We start from the raw sequence: 22,709 nt of genomic DNA, 5'->3' as shown, positions 1-22,709 counted from the left end.
CCCTTTGTTTTTCACATTACATAAATATGTAAATTAACCTAATGCATATTTCAAATACTATTAGCATTAATGTTTTGCTTTAAAGGATGCCCTTTGTTTCTGCTAATTTTTTTCTGGGAGCTTCTCTTTACTTACTCTCTATTAAATTTCCAAAGTATACTTGCAGTAAGGGAAAATGAACTGGCTATATAGCTCTAACATATTCATACAGCCTATGTATTGCTAAAAAAGAAAAAAAAATCAAATAACTACACCATTTATTTATCTATTTCCACAGAAAGTGAAACCACCTCCCCTGCACTGCCATTACTCTTTGGCAGCCCACAGCATCCCAGGCAGGGCAGAGACAGGTTTCCTGAAAAAGCAGCTCTGTCCTGCACAATTGCCTCCCTCACGTTTCTCCACAGTCCTCTCAGATGCATGTGTGCCATGTGTGTAATTTTTTCTACCCACGAATTTTAGTGAAAGTATAGAAAGCTGCTGCCAGGTCAGCTCTGAGTACAGAGAACACCTGGGAGAGCAGAGGTCCCACCTTTTCCTCAGCAGTTTATCAAGAACCACAAACAGCTCAACATAGTCAAAACCTTGTACTCGGGATTCCATCCCATTCCCTTTTCAGACAAGAGCAAGGCAAAGCCCTCACTGTGCTATATGGAATATTTAAGTAATATTTCAGGAATACAGGTCTACAAAATTTGTCTTTCTAGGTCACCATGCCTAAGCAATCTAATTTTCTGTCTCCACTGCTTTCCCTTGCCAATGTCAACAATCCAGATATATAAAAAGAATAAAATTCCTTAAACAGGTAGACAGAACTAAAAATCAGAAGCCAAATAAAGAGCCTATTCAGAGTTGATATTCCCTAACAAGACAATTCAGCTGTGCATCAACTGTCGAACAGACAAGGCAAGCCAGCCTCAAGCACTGTATGGAAAAGTTTCAATTTCTCTTTAAAGTATTTACTGAGAGTTCATCATTTCATCTGGCCCAATATTTAACCCTCTTTGACAACAGCAGGACTTGGTTTACAAGTCTCACAGTTGCTGCCTGAGATGCAGATTGTAGGTACCTGCAGGGCTGCGACTCCTCCTTGTGGTAAGGTGGCTCTCAGCTGTCCTGCTGCCCACTGACTGCTCTGCAGGGGTGGATACCTAACCACTGGGTGCCTTTCTCCGTCATCTGCGCTCTTTGTCCCTAAACTGGTAGAAAACAATGAATTTGTGCCTAGCCAGAGCCAGGGAGCCCAGCCAGCAGGTAAAACCCACCACAGCCACCTCCTGCAAGCTCTCCTCCTGCAGGACCGGTCTGGGTACGTCCAGCAGAGAGTACTTGCATCTGCAAAGTACACTTGGCTATACCAGCAGATAGGCAGCAAGTCCCCGTGCTCCCCAGGAGAAGTTAAACACAACCATGTGGCCTTGAGAGACCCCAGTGCAGCTCAATACCTGGCCCCTGTTCAGACTTCCAGTATTTACAGTATCTGTGGCTCCTCCGGTGGCTCCCCTGAGTACACCTCCAGTCCAGCCAGGTGGCCTTTCATCAGCTAAAGTCCTTCAGAGTCGTGAGAATTTTAAGGCACCTCTGTACCACCAGCAATACATGTGGCAGGGTCCGGGTGCGCTGTGGGTCTGTGTTTGGGGGCTCATGGGGACATAGGGTACAGGCTTCCCCAGCTCTCCCAGCCTGAGATGCTGTGTGACATGGATGCATCTGGATGCAATAGCCCCAAGGGGCCCTTCCTCAAAACTATTCTCCTACATTTTAGGGCTTCTTTTCTTTCTCTGTGCATTGTGTGGCTTGAGTCAATATGCACCCTACTGTAATACCTCTCTCCTCCTCTTCTGACCTTATCTGACCCCTATACTATTCACAATGTGAACTTTCAACATACTCCATCAAAAGTCATAAATAAAAAGACACAGATTCTGCCCCACAGAAAAATCAGGCATGGATACATGTGAAGAACAAAAAGTATGATGTCTGCAACTGGTCTAGGAATATAACGTTAGTCATTTTATAAGGACTTCTTGGAAGGAGCATATTTGCAGGACAGATTTCAAATGTGGTCTCAAAACTCACTTTACTACAAGAATTCGTTACTCCCCTTACCTCCACTTCATTCTGCAAACTAAATCATGCTGCCCTTCAGCTCCCATCACTATTCCATCGCCCATCCAGCAATCATCACTCTTCATTGATACTTCCATTTGACTCTATGCTTCCTGTTCATAATAAGTACTGAAAAGATGCAAACATTCTTCTTTTCCTCATTTGTTAAATTAAAACATTAAAAAAGGCCCCCCAAAAAAACAACCTCCAACTACATTAATTTTTAAGTCAATAGTTAACAATATCTACTATCTTACATATGTGGCCTTGTTTCTTTCTAGCGGTTAGACTAGCAATACAAATATCAGACTAATTATTAAATAAAGAACTCCTTTGTTCAGTTGGTAGAACCGTTGGGTGCTAAAGAAGTCATGTTTAGGTTTTAGCAAGATTAACGTTATGTCATCTCACTATATTATATCAACATACTGATCTACCAGTCTAATCATATAGCATTCTTCAGGCTTGTTCTAACTGTACACAAAAAGACACACACCCCCAGATCAAACACAGTTTTTAAGTTTGTTACAGACTCTGCCTACATAAAACATACGATATGCAGAAACAAGAGAAAAAGATGTCCCCCATGCATGTTAGGCAGTTCATCAATTCAAACACATCTTCTCTAATCCTAGTTCTTGCAGCAATCCTAATGCAATTGAAAAATTCTCTGTGAACAAATTTAAAAGCACAAGACTGACATTAAGCAAATTAATCATTATCAAATTGATCTGTGCCCTTTTCATTCACCTTCCTCAGTTGGTCAGTATTCACTTAGCTCATTGAGTATATCAAATTACACGAATATCTCAAACCATCTTCGGAAAGTATTTGCACAGTACGAACAACGAGACTACCAAAGACAAAGATCTGTTCTCCTGCAGTCAAATTCCTCTGTCTTTTGCAAGATCTACAGTGTTTCCATGAAAAGTCCTGTAGTGGTAACAGCTGCTCCTTGGCATTAAAAGTGCTTTCAGGACTTGGGGGGGAGGGGGAGAGAAAGACAGACAGACAATCTTTTCCTTTGATTTTTACACAAATCACCTAGTCAATGTAAACACACACAGACTGTAAAGCCCTATTTCTTTAAAATGGGCCTATTTTTCTACCATCACTAAGTCTTTCTCCAGTTTACACATTTTTCTTCCCTTAAGTGGAGAAATACTACTGCCTGTTCAGTAGCAAGGATCAACTCAACTATTCCTGGTCCCCTAGTACTGAAGTTTTGCTCTAGAGCTGCTCTTGTACTGTGTCACTCTGGATTAACAGCTGAGAGATAGGAGACTTTTCACAATGGTGAAAAATTATCCATGGTTAAATAAGGACTCAAACACTTCAGTAATCCCTGCTTTGAAAGGGATGCAGTAACAACTGCAACAGCACTCAGATCTGTCAAAAGGTCTTGTGTTAGTAACCATGTTGTGTTTCATCCTTTGTTTACACTGGTGATGAACATTGGTTTCACTTATCGTGACAAATGACAGATGCTAGTCATGGTGTTTATGGCACACAGATGCCATACTGGTGGGCACAATATAAAAGAATCCAAACCAAGCAGGAAAACACATTTTGGCTTTGGGTACTGTCAGTGTGTCCTGCTAGCAGAATAGATCAAGATAAGAAAATATGGCTGAGCTAATATTATGCTGTGTGACAGTAGTTACCACAGTTGTTAATGCTGCCATGGCTGAACTTCTGGCCTGCTTTCTACAAGTCTTTATTCACACAGGCTTACACCTCAGACTGAAAACCAGTAGCAAGTAGCCAAAAATCTCCTCCCACAAGAAAACTTTCCTTTATTAAAAAACTAGTTACTTATACTCCATACAGATTTGTAAATCTGAATGATTGTATCAATAATTGAATTCCAGGAATTTTGAAACAACCGATATCTTAAAAATCAGAATACACAGTCTCTAAATACTTAAATGATCAGAAACTACAAGAAATATTAATAACTAACCATTATTTACACACTAATCCATGATTATCCATTCCAAAATAGCCCAAAAATACAAAAACAGAGCAAAGCGTACACTTGCCGTTGCAGGACTACCACAGTACATTTCCCACTCTTGGAGTGGAATTAACATGTGAGGATTGACATGTGTCACTACACTATTTGGGGTGGCAGTAAGAGTTTGGAGGACACCTGAGACCTGGTTTTGGTGGCAGAGGATGTCAGCAAAGGGCCACCTGAAGCCCCTTCTCTGCCCCTTTCTCCCACCCGCCATACCACCAGCTGCTCCCAGACCCATCATCATAGCTGTTCTCCAGAACTGCTCTACAGAGTAAAACCAAAACCAGAGAGCTTTTTACCAGCTCCTTCTCCTCCCCAGCCTGAATCCTTGGTAGGGCACAGCCAGCTGCAGTAGTCTGAGATGCTGCACTGTCCCATAAAGACTTCTGGGTTATTTCTAAAATGCTCCCAAACACAAAGAGGGGAAAAACATTAATATCAATTAATTCTTAGCAAAATGACAATTGTGAAAGTGGAGCAAATATTTATTTTCTAACAAGTGCATTGTTATGGAAACAGCTGGAAGACACCGTTAGCTCTGACGTGCCGTGCCAAGGCTTAGGTGCCACAAGGCACCCTGAGCTGTGGCAGCATGGCCCTGCAGTGGCAGCTCGAGCCAGGCAGCCCTCAGCACCTAGCGAGAGCAGCACCCAACGGGAAGTTTGCAAGTACTGACAGGTTCTTGGTGAAGCAAATGGGGAAAGCAGCCCTAATTCCCACAAAGCTACTGCAATTTACATTAGAGCAATTCTGACCTACTTTGTAGGTAGCAAGTTATCTCATTAATTATCTCAAAATAGCAGATCGTTCTGTATGAAGAGATGAAAACCCAAATCCATCATCTCCGCTGAGAGGAGAAACACCCAAAGCAAGACAATTCAGTGCTTGTCACTGCAGCTGTATTTTCTTCTCCTAGGTAATAAACAGATGACCTGTAGATATTTAGTTACACATCCATGAGATGATAATAACTGAAGCCAGCATCCCTCCGCATAAGCTGTGTACGGAAGAGGCTGGTGCCTGCAAACAGCCCCATCCTGCATTAGAGCTGCTGAAGCTGAATGGTCCTTGTCCCACACATGGCCACAGGATCCTCCCTCAGTGAAGGGCTGAACAGCGATATTTGGTGACTTCTAAAAGGGCGTTATCCAGGTTTTTTATAACTAGCTGGTCTACAAGCATTTTTTCGCTCAAAGCTTATTTGTCCTTATAAAACTTAAGCAGACCTGGTTAAAAGTAAACAAGAAAATCCAATAAACTCTAACCCAATAATTTTCTCATTTTGCACATAACCAATAATTCCTTGATCTTTTCTGTATGATAAAAAAAGCTTTTTGTCTCCGTAATTGCAATTAATTTTGTTTTCAGGTTTATATCATTGCTGTATCCATATATTAAACACACAGTGCATTCATAAATGAGCATGTTCAGCTAGTATCCAGATAAAGGAGTGGAAGAATTCCTTTAAAAAAATTGATATTTCATTCCAATTATAAAAGAAACCAAATCTTCAAACATTGGAGTACAATGTAGCTACCCTAGAGAATAGATATTTGGTTTTCTGACCAGCAGTAAGAGTTCGTAATTGAACAGCTGCAGAAAAAAAGAGGGAACAAACATACCAACAAATTAGTTTTCAAGCCTATGTTCACAGAGAATTTTCTACTCTATTGTGCTTTTGATCACAACATGATAAATAGAGTCCCTCACTCACTTCTGTGATCTTCTACAAAACAGATTAGAATGGTCCATGGAAGTTTAATCTATTATATTGTACAATCCCTCACTCACAGGAGCAAATTAAGCACATAGTCCAAGTATTTGAAGAACTGAAGCCTGTTCACAACCGTTAGGAGTATTGTAGCCCAAGTATTAATTCATTTATTAAACAGATACAATCCTTTTTGAAAAATTTCTGCTATGTTCTTTAATCAAAGAACAGTACCTTTGTTCTTGGGAGGTTTTCTAAGTGCCTTGGTCATTATTGGTGTTTGCAAACAAGGTATCAGTCAGAACAAGAAGGCAAAATTTAATCATACCTATTTTAAAGGTAGAAACCTTATTTGTATATTTTCAGAGATAATGGAGGAATACATCATAAAATATGAATTTAATTTATAGATATGTATGTGCATCCATGTATATTGGTACAGTCTTCTACTGCTGAAGTCATAAATGTTTTAATGCCTTGCCTGTGTTTGTTCATTTCACATTTCAGGGAAGAAAGAAAAAGAAGGTTCTTTACTGCAGTACAAAGAAAGATGTTCTAATACCAAAAGATCCAATTAAAATAATAGGGCCATTTATTTCAGTAGGATTTCACACGTACAAGAGAAATGCTAACCCTTGGGAGAATGTTCTCAGCTCATTTAACAATATATGTTTCCTCCAATATGAAAACTTTAGCTTTTGCATTATAACATCATTGCTAACAAGGCACACGTATATATCTCATAAGTAGACGGAAACACGAATGTGGGAAGAATGATAATGGTTCTTTATCCATAATGCACTCATCTCAGGATATACATGCATCTGTTTTGTACTCACACTGAGTAGCTTTTTCCTCTCCACACATTTAATATACACACTCAAGAAAGGCTCTGTACTCTGAAAGACAATAAAAAGATTAGTAAAGAACTATAAGAGAGACCAGTCAGGAAAAAAGCTATGGAAGGAAATAAAAAGGAAGAATTTGTAGTCCAGATCCATGACTGCCAAAACATTTTAAAAGGTAGCTTGCATACAGCTTTTTTGCACCAGCCAAAACAAACAGATCCACACCCAGAGTGAAGTGTAGCCTGGGCCACTCTTGCACCCAGTGCAGTGAGCAGCAGTGGGGAGGTGGCTCAGAGCTCTGCAGGTGCCAGCAGGCTCCCTGGCCACTGTCACCAGCCCAAGGCATGCTACCACGCCTGAAATCTGCAACCTGGGAGATGCTGTCTTTGTGGTGGGTGTCTGGGAAGAGGGGTCTGGATGACTGTATAGTAGAAAGGCTAAAATTATTGGGTCATTCAAAGTGTGCCTCCCTTTTTTGAGTACCTGAAAAAAATTCTAAACAGAGATGAGTTTTTCAGGGTACAACTGATTTTATGGGTCAGTTAAAGATATTCAGGACTGGGATCCGATGCCAGTGAACAATTTCTAACACCTGGGCATTTTAACATTATAATTAACTCATAAATTTCTGTGTTTATACTAGCATTTAATTTTTCCCATTTGTAACAAATTTCAAAATCAACCAGTCAAGTCATTAATGAGGGGAAATTTATTTTTATAGAACCCTTTTCCACTGACTATCAGCATACAAATATTTTTACCTAACCACGAGGACAAATGTAACACTAAGATTTCAAAGACCGAATCCCTAAATGAATTAAGGCAATAATCTCAAATTACAGATACAGTCCTACAGTCAAAATGTCAAAATTATGTCTGTCCAATTCAGGATGGAAATATGAATGATGTGATTAGGCATTTCATAAAGCATACATAAGGGACAGACCTCTAGGAAAAAGTTGGTCTCTGAATACTTTTTTTCTGCAATACAGTACTTGTAAGCCTAGAACTAAAACTTACGCATGCCTTATATATTTGATTGACTCCATAAGGTTTTCATCTAAATTCAAAATATAACCGTGTTTAGATATATCTGAACATTTTATTGCATTTAGTTATGAGATATGAATTTTTCCTGAGAGAACTTGGGGCACAAAACATTGCCATATCATTCCAAACAAGTTAATTCTGAAATGGGCTTGAATCAATAACACAAAAGAGGCAGTAAAGCCAATTTTTACGGTAGTCACAGTTGCATAAAATAATATCAAGACAGTCAGATTGAAAGCTCCCTGCGTCACAAATATAATTTGCAACCAACTCTAAGCACAAAGAGGAAATAGATAGATAGACGGAAGATATAGATAAAAACAAATGGTAGATACATAGGACAAAAGGAACTGGTGGTAAAGAAAGAATGCAGAGTAATTGCCATCCAATACAGTGTGAAAAAACCAAACAAGTATGCCATGTAAGTAATTCAAGGTAAATAGAATGCTTTTCTTTCATTTAGGCTTTAAAACCGTTATGAAAAGGCTTTCTTTTCATTCTATCTGTAATGCATAGGCAGACAGGGGATGAATGTATAAATAAGTATGTCACTGCAATACTTGGCTTTTAATGAAAATGGATTTTTAATGATCCAAAAAGCTACATTTCTCTCTGACTTGCTCCATTTCCAGACGATCAGCAGGAAGTAGGTACAGCAAATGCACTTGTTTTCCATGTCCTTCACTAAATCCCAGGACGACTGAGCATCCAAGCACTGTAAAAACCAGAGTCACCATTATGCAGAGTAGATACAGAGAAGCTGCACATCTTTCATTGTTTTTATTGAACTTTCAGAGCTCTGTGACACTGCTGCGCCTTCTCCCATGGCAGACCCTAGTGCGGGTTATCTTGCACTCCATATGCATAAATAAAGGAGGATGCATGGCAATGTGCCTTCCTGTTGTTCTCTGCCTCAAGGACACTTGTTAAAAGTGCACCATTCCTCCCACCCCCCAAAGCAGGCACACTGTGTTGAAGTGCTCCATGTGAAACTCTCAGCGCATGAATACCGGAGGATTTAGTCTGCAAATGAAGAAAAGTCACAAGGGGGAAAGAGGCTGATGCAATCTGTATCCTTCTTGCTGTCTGGACACAAAGAGTTCTTCTTTCCAATGTCAAAGCTCTTGTTTCAGTCAGTAATAAACACTGAAAAATGTTTAATAATGTACTAGCTAGTACAAACAATACCTTTTTTCTGTTTGTTCATGCAGGCAATAATATTTTTTTAGACTTCAGTATCATGATAGAAAAAAGGGACATTTTCCTTACTTTACCTCCATCCATGAAGTTTTGTCTACAAATATTCCTTGTAAGGTACGCTCATAGATTGGGAAACTAATATAGTTGTCATAAAACTAAGGGAGCATTTAAAATGGGCTGGGACTCCTTTATTCACTTCACATTCAATACTTCTTAGGTAAGTGTTGTGCAATGTATGTTACTTGAAAAAAAAATATCTCCATGTTCATATCCTGTGTTAGCATTTTTACTACTTCTTTCAAATATTAGAAGACACAGAAGGGATCAACACGAAGAAAAATACTGTTGAAAAAGATAATGACTGTAAGGTGCCACACAATTAGTTAAAAAATGCTCCCATCCACTTAATGGGTCAAAGCAATACAGCTTCACAAAGGGCCCTTCACAAACGGAATCAAATGACATCTGCCATCCCCTTTCCTTTTTCTTAAAAATGTATTTTTAAAATTGGGGAAAAAAACCAAGAAATCCCATTTGTGAGACACTCCCAAACTCATGGTTTTTTTCCATTTTGTCTGCTGTCCTTATTCAGAGTGCCTGCCAATTAATATTTACCAAATGTCTCTCCCTTCTTTATTTAAATCAGTTCAAAAACTGCACCTGTTTCATAAGACCTATGTGTGCTTCTGACAGCTGGTATTTGAGAAAAAACAAGTCAAAGTACTTAAAAATCCTAACAAACTGTGTTAAACTGGAATCAAGAAAGACAATGTTAAGATTAGTTCTGCTAGTACAATATACCAGCATCGCACATGGGGGTACCCCAGAGACACAGGAGATAGATGTACGGTACACAGCCTGGGAAGGATACTGCACGTACAGGCAGAAGCACAGAGCTGTGCCAGATAAATGAGAAGTTTCCAGACCCTGCACAGCCCTTACGCCAGGCCAGCGCATGCCCCAGAGCAGCAAGTGCCATCTCCCCAGCTGCATTTGGGAAGGATACACAGGATGGGCACTAAGATATTGGACCACAGCGCAGATGCTGAGCGAGGCCACAGCAGCCAGCTTTGGAGGTAAGTGAGGGGCACTGGTCTGATCTACAGCCCAGCTGAGGGCAAAGACCCGTGGCATGGAGGCAGCCAGCATCCTCAGCAGCACCACTAACGGCTGGGCTGCCTATGGCTTTGTGTCTCCTCTTTGAGTTTTTCTGGTGACTTAACAAAGATTTCCCCATCGGACATGTGTAACATCTCTTCAACGTTCAGTTAAAGGTGAGCAGTTAATGCAGTATTTATGTAGCTGTTCACCAAGAAACTTAGTATCTTTGAAGCTCTGTCGCACATCGTCAAATGTGGTTGAAATGCAGCAACACATTCAACAGTGAGCATGCACCCTGGAGACACCAGCGTGGCCATACCTGCCTCATTCCTCTAGAAAAGCAGGCAAAAAAAAAAAAAAAATCATGCAAGAGTGCCACAAAAGATCAAGCTCTGGAAAGCTACAATATTCAAAGCCAGAGCTCATTTTAAACAGCAAAACATAACAGGCCAGTTAAGAGCTTCAAAATCCAGCAACTGCCACTGTGGATGGATGACAGCCAGAGGATGCAGCTAAAGCCAAGGCACAGACAGCTAGAGCCATGTGCCAAAACATAGATTCACTCAGAGTTTCACTTAAAATAAGGTTGTTATCAGTGCTTCTCTATGCTACAGGGGAGGAACCAGGTTTGCCCTAAAAGGCTGGACCTGACTCTTTTACATTCTTTTGCTAACACACAGCCTGAAGTATTTTGTACAGCACTTCTGTTGTTTCATTTTATATAGCATTTCTTCCAGATTATCTAGATTAAAGACAATTGCACAAGGGCAGGTAAGTCTTGTTAGAAAGCATCCCAAATAAGGGGGAAGGTAACACCTAACTTGTCTCTAAGATACACAGAAAACATCACAAGTCTGTGTGTTGTGTACACTGAGGTACTCTGCCTGGGATTCTTTAAATAGAATTTGTGGAGGAAGACACTGAAGCTTTTCCAGCTCTTTGAAGTAGTTTTCTTCAATACCACCATTCCCATATTTCCAATTACATTTTTTTCCTGCCCTCACATGATCTGCAGAACCAGGATCAAGCATCCTGCACTGTGGGCATTAAGAAACTGGTGATACTGGAACGGATTAACAACTATAGGGCTGTCCCCTATGGCAGTCAGCAGAGTCCCAAGCCCTGTAGTGCTAAGGTGGATGTGGCCAGCTCCAGGGGCTGTGATGTGACCCTGAACGCCAGAAATGCATGCTTATTTCTGCAAAGATCCTTCCATGCCACAGCACCCTTAAATAGCATCCAGGTCACTTCTGTACCATAGCTCATACAAACTAACTGCTATCACGCTAACAGACACCATTCAAAGAATTTATAACATTAAAGACATTTTAATGTGTTATTTTCAAATGCATTATTTAAATTGGATCATTTCTCTAAAGCAGCATCTCCTATCCTTGAGTCATTTGTTAATTCTGCATTAAAATGCACCCTTCTTACTAATGCAGTGTTTTAATAGTTAATCCCTACATGTTTTTAAATCCCTATTCAGTATTAATCAAAAACATCATTTTATCATAAACTAAAGTGTGGAGTTAATTGTAGATGCAGACAGTTGACATGTTCTATGTTTTACACATACTTCAGAGAAGGCAAATTAAACAACGTTCAATCAGTCTAAAGTTTATTTTCACTAACCTAAAATACTTTTGAATGTAAAAGACAAATCAACCAAACCAAGAGCAACAAAAGTAATGACCTACCATGGGCAACACTGTCTAACTATACCTAAAAACCATCAAAACTCTAAAAATTTTCTTCATCCACCAAGGAATCACTATAAGGAACATCACTGTTTCTGTTTATATGGCACACACTCTCTTTTTCCTACTTTCTCTGTACTCTCAATTTGCCCATCTTTCTCACTGATCTCTGCCTCTCTTGTCTCTTTCCAAACCCCGCTGCAATGGGTGCATTCCTGCAGCACAGGTGTACAGAGGGCAGCTCAGCCCTTGCACCAGCTGGTAACCCAGCTAGCAGCGTATTCATCCCCGCAAAACCAAGGTAAGCACAGGATCATAGGCAAAACTCGTTCTCATTCAACTTTGCAAGTACAGACAAATAATTTTCAGCCCAAAATGCAGCCTTTCTTTCAACCTTCAGAAATTAATTCTTTCTAAACTTTTAGTTTCTCAAATGCAATTTTCAGCTGAGACTGTTTTTTTTCTTCTTTGTTTTTCAGTATATGGATTGCTGGAGGAAAGTTGTCTTCAAATACCTGTAGTTTTTAGTCCCCAGCTCAGTGGTGACTAGTTCAGTCATTTTGCAGTCTGATTATATTAAGAATAGGCAGATATGTTATTGACACCCATATGCACAAATGTAAAGGAATGCCAGCCATTTGAAATTAAATCAGTTTTCTTTTTTACTAGGTATATGTTATTGCCAGCGTTAATGAAGCTCCCAAGTGCCTGATCCCATTTTTAAAAAATGTACAGCCTCCTTGTTATTTTCAAAAGGCTTCTTACTCCACTGTCGCTGAGAAAACGTGACCGTGTATATAAACTCATTTATTAAATGCTTTAAAAGATAAACAAGGTAGCAAAAAAGAAAACATTTCCTTCTACCTTTCATCTATACTTGTCCTCAAGATTGTGTGAATATGTTGGGTGAACATTTGGGTATTTTTGAAAAAGAATGTTTAGACAGCACTATGACAATATTTTTTGCAGCCTTTAAAACACTGCTCTTACAAGTATCTGTAAAAACAGCCCCATTTAAGTCCTGAAAACACACCTCAGTACAACCTGCCTAAATAACACTTGGGAAAGTACAAATGAAGTTCTAGATTTCCAGCTGCAGTAAGACAAAAGACCTCATAATCTTAATCCAAAGAATTCTTACTAGGATTTTGGGGGTTTAATACTTCTTTAAGAGGTTGACACAGTAGTAGTCATATCCATAAATAAGATATTTTTTATTACAATCTAACAAAATCAAGACGGTAACAGTGATTAATTTTTTTTAATAACCTCAGTGCTTCAAGACTTCCGATCCTAATGGGGCAATCATGCATCACTGCTGTGTTCCAACAGAACTATTAGTCTGTGCTGTGTTAGTGTAATTGCAGTCGAATGGTTTACACTATCATAATAGCACCAAATATTTTACTAAACTGAGTATAGTATCTAAAAAGCAATTTAAATTGTTCCAGACTTTAAGATCATACATTCAAAGATGAAAAAAATCTGTTCCTTTCTCTCTGAATGCAGAGTAACAAAGCTGTCAAAATTAGTTTCTTGTTTGTATTGTTAATAAATTGGGTAAAATGTAATATTAGAAACCGAGATTAAAAATTATAGCACAAAAGGACCCAGTAAAATATGAAAAACATTTGTGATGTTTTGATGCTCCGATTCAGCAGGCTGGCATGATTCAAATTGTCAGATTATCAAAGGATATAGAATGAGTCTAATCAGAATCTATTTTTTAAAAAATAATTTCAGAATGTCTGATTATTTACTTTAATAAAACTTTAAATAAAAACACACCATGCAAGTATAGCATATCATAAAAAAATATCTAAAAAGCTCTACATTTATAACAAACAATATCAGCAAAGAGATACCAGCAAGCCACAGCAGCGCATCCTTCCAAAGGCGGCACTAGCCGGTTTGGCCAGACTTTGCAATGACCACAAATAGTGAGGTTTCATGCCAGAAACCTGTTGAGCACATAAATCCACAGATCCTTTAAACGTTCAGAACATTCTTACACACAAAAATAACACAATTAACTAAGTCAGACTACTTACATAAGGAAGGGCTATTAATCCAAGTAAGGATTTGCTAAATCTTGCCATTAACATACAACAGTAGCCCTAAATGCATCCCATAACACATGCTGTTTTACTCCCTTGGACAAAGCCAAAAAATTTTGTAACTCCAGAATGGGCCCTGAAATTAACACTAGAGGTGCTTGAAGCTCCTAATTCTGCCCACAGAAGTCCTGAAATTTATTTTTAAAAGTCAACTTTGTCTAAAGCTAACTTACACCTCATTCTGTTCACTATTTTGATACAACATTCCCATTTTTTTAATTCCTAGCTGAAGCAATAATTTACAGTGTTTTTAAAACACAGTTTTCTTGGAAAATAAACCTTTTTTCCCCTTAAAAATCAGCACATTTTGTTCAGAAAGGGTCTTTTGAATTTGGACTAGATCACCAGGGTTTTTTTCCAAAATTTTGTTTCCTATTAGTGTTTTCTACAACACTGATCTGCTTAAAAGAATAAATCAAAAATACAGCAGAAAAAAAATATGTTAATACCATTTTAAAAAATATTTTGCATAGCTCATAACTCCTTGATTTAGGGACTGCCAAGATCTAGGGTCAATTTTATACCCGGAGAATAAATTTATTCTTTTGAAACAGAATAAAACAAACTTTGTCTTATAACTCTCACAAGAACAACTTTAAAAATTCAAATGCAAAATATATAAAACCATGAAGTAATTTGGTACTAAATAATCTTTGACTATGCACAAAGGTGCCAAGAAAAAGAGTTGTTCATTGCTCACACAGCAAGTGAGAAGCTGTAAAGATCCTAGCATCAAACAGCTATCCAAGCCCTGCTCAGGCATACAAGCATCTCTCCAGCAGCGAACGCTACCACAGGGTTTGATATCTCTACTATATTAAAAAAAAAAAAAAAAAATTGCTAAGGGAAAACGTTACTTACACCAAACTTCTCCCCTAAAACATCAGTTTTCCCAAAGAACATTGAAAATGGGCTTTTGTTCCCATTTGTATTAGGAAAGATTTTTAAAACACACAGACACAAAAGAACAGGGTAGAAAATCTGTTTTCTAGAGATCTCTGAAAGGATTTATCGATGCAGTACACAGACGTAACCTATTACTTTTAGATAATTACCTTACATAATATGCTAATTTCATGGAGAAGTTTGATTTTAATTTACAGTTTAACTGTCCTACTTAATGTATGCCTGTCACCTGTGTCACTATGGCTCATAACTGCAATCCTCATTTAATTATTTACTTCAAGGGAGCATTTTAATTATGGCTATTACTATGTGTCTAAAGTAACTTATACTTGAGGATAGTGAAAATTTATACAGTAGAGTGCTCAACTACATTTCCAGTAGCCATAACTCTCTGTACATTTATCTCAGCTGCAGAGAATACTTTTAAGAGCACAGAGCAATGTTATTTACCTGTCTGGAGGGGGACAACATCTGAGGTGCCTGAAAATAAGCAGCAGCACCAGTGCACACCTGGCTTGGATTAAGATTAGCAATAACTGCAAGGCTCCCAGATGAAATATAAATGAGAAGATAACTTCTCACCTCTACATTTGACCCTGAAAATAATCTTTGGACACAGGAGGAAACATACAGCGTTGGCTCCAGGATGAGGCCAACACTGTGGTGTCAGCCTCTGTGGTGGTCAGTATCAGAGATCTAGGGACCAGGAGAGATGCACAGAGCATGAGCCTTTCTCTGGTGTATTTCTCCAAATTTGAGCAACCAATGATTTATGGGTTCCCTCAAACGGGGGTTGCGTGCCAACTGTCATTTTTAACAGCCAGCAGTCGACCAATTGTCCGTGGATTTATCTAATATCTTAGCAATCTGTTTATATTTTTAGCTTCCCAAGAATCACATGGCAGCGAGCCCCACCATTTAAGTTATTGCATAAGAAAACCCAAAAAATATATTACTTTGTCATTGCTTTAAATCTGCCAAATTTGTGGGTTTGTCTGCCATTGCCGAGTCACCTTTCCAGAAATTTTAACTTCCAAATCAGACATTTCATCACCACATGAGTGGCACTACAAAACTTTCCTGCATCACACACCAACCAATATATTTCATTGCCTAGAGTCCTGATTGGAAAATTTAAAAAGTTGAAAATATTTTAATTTTTAACATACTGGACACAATAGGAACCATTTCTATGCAGATGTGCACTGCCAGGAGGGAGGGTAAGGGATGCACTGTCCGCAGGCTAGCCAGCAGGCAAGTAGGGCCCTCTGCCTTGGGTAGATGTGGCCTATTCAACATATAGAAAAATACATGCCAGAAAGAGTGAAAACCAGGAGCCTGGGTCCTGCAGAAATCCTTTTTTCACCATTAAAACACTTCCAGTATTTGCTGTCCCCCTGATTTGCCATTCAGTACTCCTGACTTGCATGTCTTGCTTAATGCCCAGAAAGCTGAGCAGCCCCACCAGCAGCTGGGGGTGTTTCAGACTGGGATATTTCCCCAAGCCTCCTTGGAGAAGCTGCTTCTGCAAACTGCCTCCTACACAGCAGGAGACACCCAAGCCCTGCCTCCCGACTAGCAGACAAAATGAGTACTGGTGGGATTTTGGAGGGACACAGCTCTCCAGCACATTCAGCAGCATGGGGAGCGGGGGGCACCGGGCACATGGCAACGCCAGGCCACCTGCTTCTGAGGTAAGCACCTCTCACACTCATCACTTCATTATTAACAACATCCAGATCTTCGTAAGATGCTTATCTGTTTTAACAAACAGAAACATTTACTGAAGTTGTTTTTTTGGTTTCGGTTGTTGGGTGTTGGGTTTTTTTTAGTATTGGGATAAAATCCAAAGAGCTGCAGACATACTCTTTAGTACCTATCTTTCTGCAGCGATGGAAGTTTGTTCAGGAGCTAGGTCATCTCATACAATTTTTGTCATCTAGATTGTTCTATTTATTAAACAACCTAGCAAAAACTTCCTTTTCCTCTTCCCCCTTCCTAAAGTGGCCACAGTAGCCTTTAACGTACAATTTGCCTTCTTCCATACCCCAAGCATGGCCATGGCCCCTAGCAACTGAGGGTGTTCAGCACCTTCCAGCACTGAGGATATCACATTTCCCATCTGAAATTGCTTACCTCATCAGTCATTAAGGGGCCAGTTTGGAAGTCATGAAAATTAATGAGAATCCTGGCACTTCTCCCAGCAATAATAACATTGGATTCTGTGTTACATTTCTACATTAAGACATTTGTGTATATCCACAAATCATTTAATTCTTATCTTCATACCAGCTTTGATGAAAGTACTGGCTGCTGAAACTGTGGGCTTTCTTTCCTACGTTTTATTTAAATAAGCTTCTGTCCACTCTATCATAAAATGATACAAACTCTTACACAGCATATTGCATCACGAAGGCCCCGAAGTGTTTACTGGGATCACCATATCCATCACTAAAATACAAGCACTTCTCAGTCAATAAACACTTCAGCTGACAATAAAGTCACAAGAGAGTTTTCAGAAGGAAAACTGAAAAGCAACAAATCCAATTTGTCCAAAACAAATTTAGAACCAGTACAGTGGGTAGAGTCTCACAGGGTCCTGCGTTTTCATCTCCATCTGTATCTACTGTAGCATTTTTCCTTCTAACACCATGCAAAAATACTAACTCCACATTAGCTCACTGAGTAACAACATCACTCCTGCAGGGTCTGTATTTTATGAGCTTTGACAAGATAATGAGCCCTCAGTAATATGCTGCAGGCCATCACAAAATACTGCTTTAAAGAGTTTCATTAATCCCTTCAAAAAAGAAAATACTGATTGTTAGGAAATGCATATTAAAACTTAAAATCCCTCACCCTTAATTTTCAAGGTCTACCTTAGGACTGATGTATAATTTCTCACTGCTATACTTTTTCTAATAAGAACATGTATGACTTACATGCCTTGAAATAAGTAACAGGAACATAGATTTTAAAAAGTCAACTTCTTCAGATATATGTGTTTAATTACTCTAGGCTTAATTTGAACTGTACATTAAAAACAGACCTGTTCATGTGGACAGACTCAAAAGTTACAGAACTGGCACTCCTGCACAGCAAGTGTGGTATTTCAGGCTCCTAGAAATTAATCACAGCATATAACATAACACATATATTTTGACATCATCTGGTCACAGAAAAGATATCTCTAAGATGCAAGGACTCACACTCCCTGGAAGCCCATCCCCACTGTGAAAAGTCCAGAAACTCTGGTCTGCTGCTGAAAGCTGTATCCTCTTGTCAAAATCAGTATGACTAAACTGACTGATATACCTAGCTGGAAGCAAAAAACTAAAAGGCAGATACAAGTCAAATAGCAATTCAACCCATAATAAAGCTACAAGTACCAGATTTAATAAAAAAAGTTCCCTGAATGCTTCATAAGGTGAATTTTAAAGGTTTTTCTTGATGTTATTATTAGTATATGTGAAAATCTGAAGAGGAATACTACCATAGCATGAAAATTAACATGTTCCAAAAATGAATTCAAAAGCCTATTTTGTTAGGAGAATGAGCTACTCAGTTATTAAAAATATATTTTTAAGGCTGTTAAATGTTTAATACCTTGGCAAAGTATTTTCTTTGCATTTATTTTTAAGTGGTGGATAAGATCTGTTTTAGGAACACATATCGCTTAATGTTCCCATTAGCTGGTGTAGCACCTTTTATCTGGAAGTATTTTAGGCCATGTTACAAATGGTTTATAAAGCCACAAAAAAAGAAATCACCCAGCCATCCCCAGCAGTAAACAGAATGCCATTTGATCTATAGATCAAGGAGTAAAATGACAGCAAACTAGCTTTATGATTAACTTTTAGAACATCTACCAAATAAGCACCTACAGAACTATTGGTGCAAGCTACACAATTTAACCAATAGGTGTAAATGTTCAGGCATCATGGCACCATTTCAAGATGTGAGAATATCCTTACATGGTTCGAATAGGAACTGAAGAACACTGTAAAAATTGATTTGAGGATAATATAGAACAACAAGGACAAATAAAGTTGTGGCAATTTCTGTTTATTAAAATAGATGTTTTTAGAACATTTGGGGAAATTTTATATTCTACTTTCTCTAAATGATGGAACGAGGATAACAGTTTTAAGATACCTAAAGCTTGCCTGTGGCTCATTATCCAATTAAGTTATATGAGTAAATTAGCTAAGTCAGACTAAATGACAGCTAGTTGCTCCACAAAAGGTAGAAGTATATCAGAATAAGAGGCTTTCAGATAATTAAATCAGTGCAGAGGTCTTTCCTTTTGAACCTTAGAAACACATTAAAAGACATTTATATTTTCACTTTCAGAAAAGAGGATGACAAAAAAGGGTGACAAGTAATTCGTATTCAGAAAATTATTAAGAAGATTATGGGTGTTGCAGTAGCAGTGGAGAGTTCCATTGCAAGAGCAAGCAAGTGTATTTTTCATATAGACCCTCTTCTGTGAAGGGGATAAAATAAGATCTCTCATACCTGTTATGTCACATGCCCCTCTCCTGTCATCCCTAAGGAAAGAGAAGACAGCTCCGTGCCTCTGTTCTCCCATCCCCTCTTACCACCACACCTGCTGCACCAATTGGAATGTATCCTGCCCTCCAACATGTTTCTTTTATGCTGAGACAGGAATGACATACAGGAGAGCTCAAGGAAGCTTGTTAGTCTCTTACAAAATTACATTGGATAACTATTTTTAAGGTCTTGTAAGGAACCTGTCTTGGCGTCGTGGAAATGTAGGATAGCACAGGTTATGGCATAGGACTGTTCAAATTAACAGTTAAACAAGCCAGGGAGAACTGAATCTGGATTCAATACGCTGAAGGTGGGGTTAGAAATTTAGTGCCAGGTAATGCAGGAAAAATTATAAACAAACTCCCTTCTGTTTTGATGTAAGCACCAATGCTGACTAAACTGCAGGTTTAAAATCTGGTTTTTGGAACAATAATCACATAAAGCTCTAACTATACTCCCAAGCCTGAACTCTGATGCAAAGGGGAATACACATTCTTAGACTGCAGAGAAGTTTCCATTATGTAAAAAAATAAATCACAGCTGTTCTTATCATTGAGGTGCTTCTCACCCTTTTTCACTTCCGTGATGGTTTGTTTGCCATCTTCCACCTTCCTGCCACCTCAGACAGTGGCAGCCCAGGCCAACATTACAAACAGATGGGACTCTGCTATTCATCTTACTAAGTTTTTTGGGGGGTTGTTTGGGGTTTTTTGGTTTTTGTTTTTGGTTTGGTTTTGGTTTGGGGTTTTTTGGGGGGGGGGAGGGTGGTGGTGGGGGGGGTGTTTTAGAGGCATCGAAAATGAGAATTCTGCCCAAAACACTGCCTGTGTCAAACACTCTGCGTCACTCAGTGAACCTGAGCACCTGGCATTCGCTGACAGCTGTCATCAAGCAGATCCTGAACCACCGATCCTGAACCATGGCAACCAAGAAGGTGCAGCTAATGCTCAGTATTGACACAAGGACAAGGTGCATGGAGAAGGCTGATGTGTCCCCAAAATGCATGGATGGAAAGGTTATACTTGGCACAGAGAAAAAGAATATTACCTCAAAAACATATGAAGCATTATTATGATCAAATTCATCTTCAAATCTGCATTAACAGGAAGACAAAAATTAGTATTTAAACTCACCAGATCCTTCCTCTCTCCTGTCAAATCCATCAAATCCTTTCAAACACACCACGTATACAAATTAAATTTCTAGTGGCCAAACACTTCCAAAAATATAGATACTAAAGCTCGGCAATGATGTTGTTATTCTTTTCATTTCCCAAAGCCATTGGGGACATTGCATGCCCAAGGAAGGGCAGCAAAGCTGGGGAAGGGTCCGGAGCACAAGTCTTATGAGGAGCAGCTGAGGGAACTGAGGTTGTTTAGCCTGGAGAAAAGGAGGCTCAGAGGAGACCTTATGGCTCTCTATAACTACCTGAAAGGGGTTGTAGGGCAGGTGGATGTCAGTCTCTTCTCCCAAGTAGCAAGTGGTAAGACAAGGGGGAACTGCCTCAAGTTGCACCAGGGGAGGTTTAAATTGGATATTAGGAAAAAATTGTTCACTGACTGCCCAGGGAAGTGGTTGAGTCACCATCTCTGGAGGTATTTAAAAGATCCATAGATGTGGCACTTAGGGACATGGTTTAGTGGTGGACTTGGTAGTGGTAGGTTAACAGTAGGACTCAATGATCTTAAAGGTTTTTTCCAACCTAAATGATTCTATGATTCTGTGACTCACCCAGGCCAACCTACCTTCCTGAAATATTGCATACCAGTAGAGTAGCCAAGCCTCTGATTTTCACATCCAAATGTTAGCTAAGAAAGTGCTCAACCCTGAAGACATTTTCAGACAATTAGTTCAGAGGCTTTGCACAATTTAATCAGAAGAAGTTTTAAACCTTGATTGTGCAATTAAACACAGTATACTCTTGCAGTTGCCATTTATCATACAGCTACCGTGTCAAGTAATCTGGCCGACAAAACTGTCTGGTACCTAGGAGTGGAGAAATGCAAAGGATAATGTTCTGTAGGAAAGCAGGTCTGTCTAACATTTTACAATACTAAAAATACCCTTGGGACTTGTTCTGATATCTTGCAATTATGCACACATATCCTGATTTATGGTGCATGTCTCCCAGCTCAAAGAAGTATGCACTCTGCTTCATATCTTACTCTATTTATGTGTAAAATACTTGAGTCCATAATGTCATAAAAGAGAGGACAGGCTCATTGCACATGTTACTATCGATTTCATATGAGCATGGGGCATAATCTAATGATCCTTTTCAGCTAAGGATAAATATGCACAATTTAGCCTTAAACAGAGTCAGTGTCAGATCATTTCAACTGCTGTCTTTGAGAAATGTGCCTGTGAGCTAAAGATCTCTGCTGTCCAGCCTCCTTCTTAAGGCTGTGGAAAGCGCAGCAGAGGAGATTAAGACAAACAAGCTGAAAAAGGGACAAGAAGTGTTAGCACCCATGTATCAAGAAACGTAACTTCAGGCCAACCTATGAATTCATGTCCCACTTGTGCCCTGTCATCTCCACATTACCCTGCTCTCTCACTAGGCAGCCACAGTAATTAACAAAGAAAAGAGAATCCACCTTGTCCAAATGAGCACCAGCAAAGGGTGAGGTGGTTGGTAGCAGCAAAATAGGTATGGTTTTTAATCGTGAAGATTACTGAAAGCATCTTAACTTACAGGTATATACAGCTCCTTTTCAAAAGGATAAAAGATGAACTGGCTTAGACCAAGAGACCTGATCTCCATTCCCCAACACTGCTCTGCAGCCCTCACACAACCATGGGCATGTGGCTGAAATCCTTTCTTTGGAGATGGAAAGCAAAAGAGTGACCAAACATTCATTTGTTAGTGGGTTGTTTGGGTTTTTTTGTTTTTTTAAAAAACTTTTCCACCAGTTTCCAAATAAAACAGCCCATGTAGATTTAGTGTTGTAACATGTTTTTCTTTACCTATTACAAGCTAATCATCAAAAGAGGTAACATGGTGAATGCAAAAGGGTGGCCTTAGCTGCTGCCTGTACAAGGAAGAGCTGTAATTTGCATGTGATGATAAGGGATGCAAAAATTATACTGGGGAGAAGGGTCTTCAAATAATTTCAGCTGTGATGATGCTTTGGCATACTTGGGTCATTAAACATTTACCTTCTTTTTTTAACACACATCTTCATTTTGTTTTACAGTTGTATACGTATTTACTTACACATTTAGCACAAAAGAAAAAGTTATTGCGGTATTTTTAAAATACTTTTGAACAGGAACCTATCAATGTAAGGTCCTGTTTATCCGCGAAGTCCATGTTTTGCATGACTGCCATACTATTTTTTCAGAAGTGGTTTAGCTTGTAACCTGAATCCAAGTCTTCTTTCTTTCTACAAC

This window comes from Falco rusticolus, chromosome 11 (assembly GCF_015220075.1).
Source record: "Falco rusticolus isolate bFalRus1 chromosome 11, bFalRus1.pri, whole genome shotgun sequence".
Lineage (NCBI taxonomy): Eukaryota > Metazoa > Chordata > Aves > Falconiformes > Falconidae > Falco > Falco rusticolus.
This window is presented reverse-complemented; position numbering follows the sequence as displayed.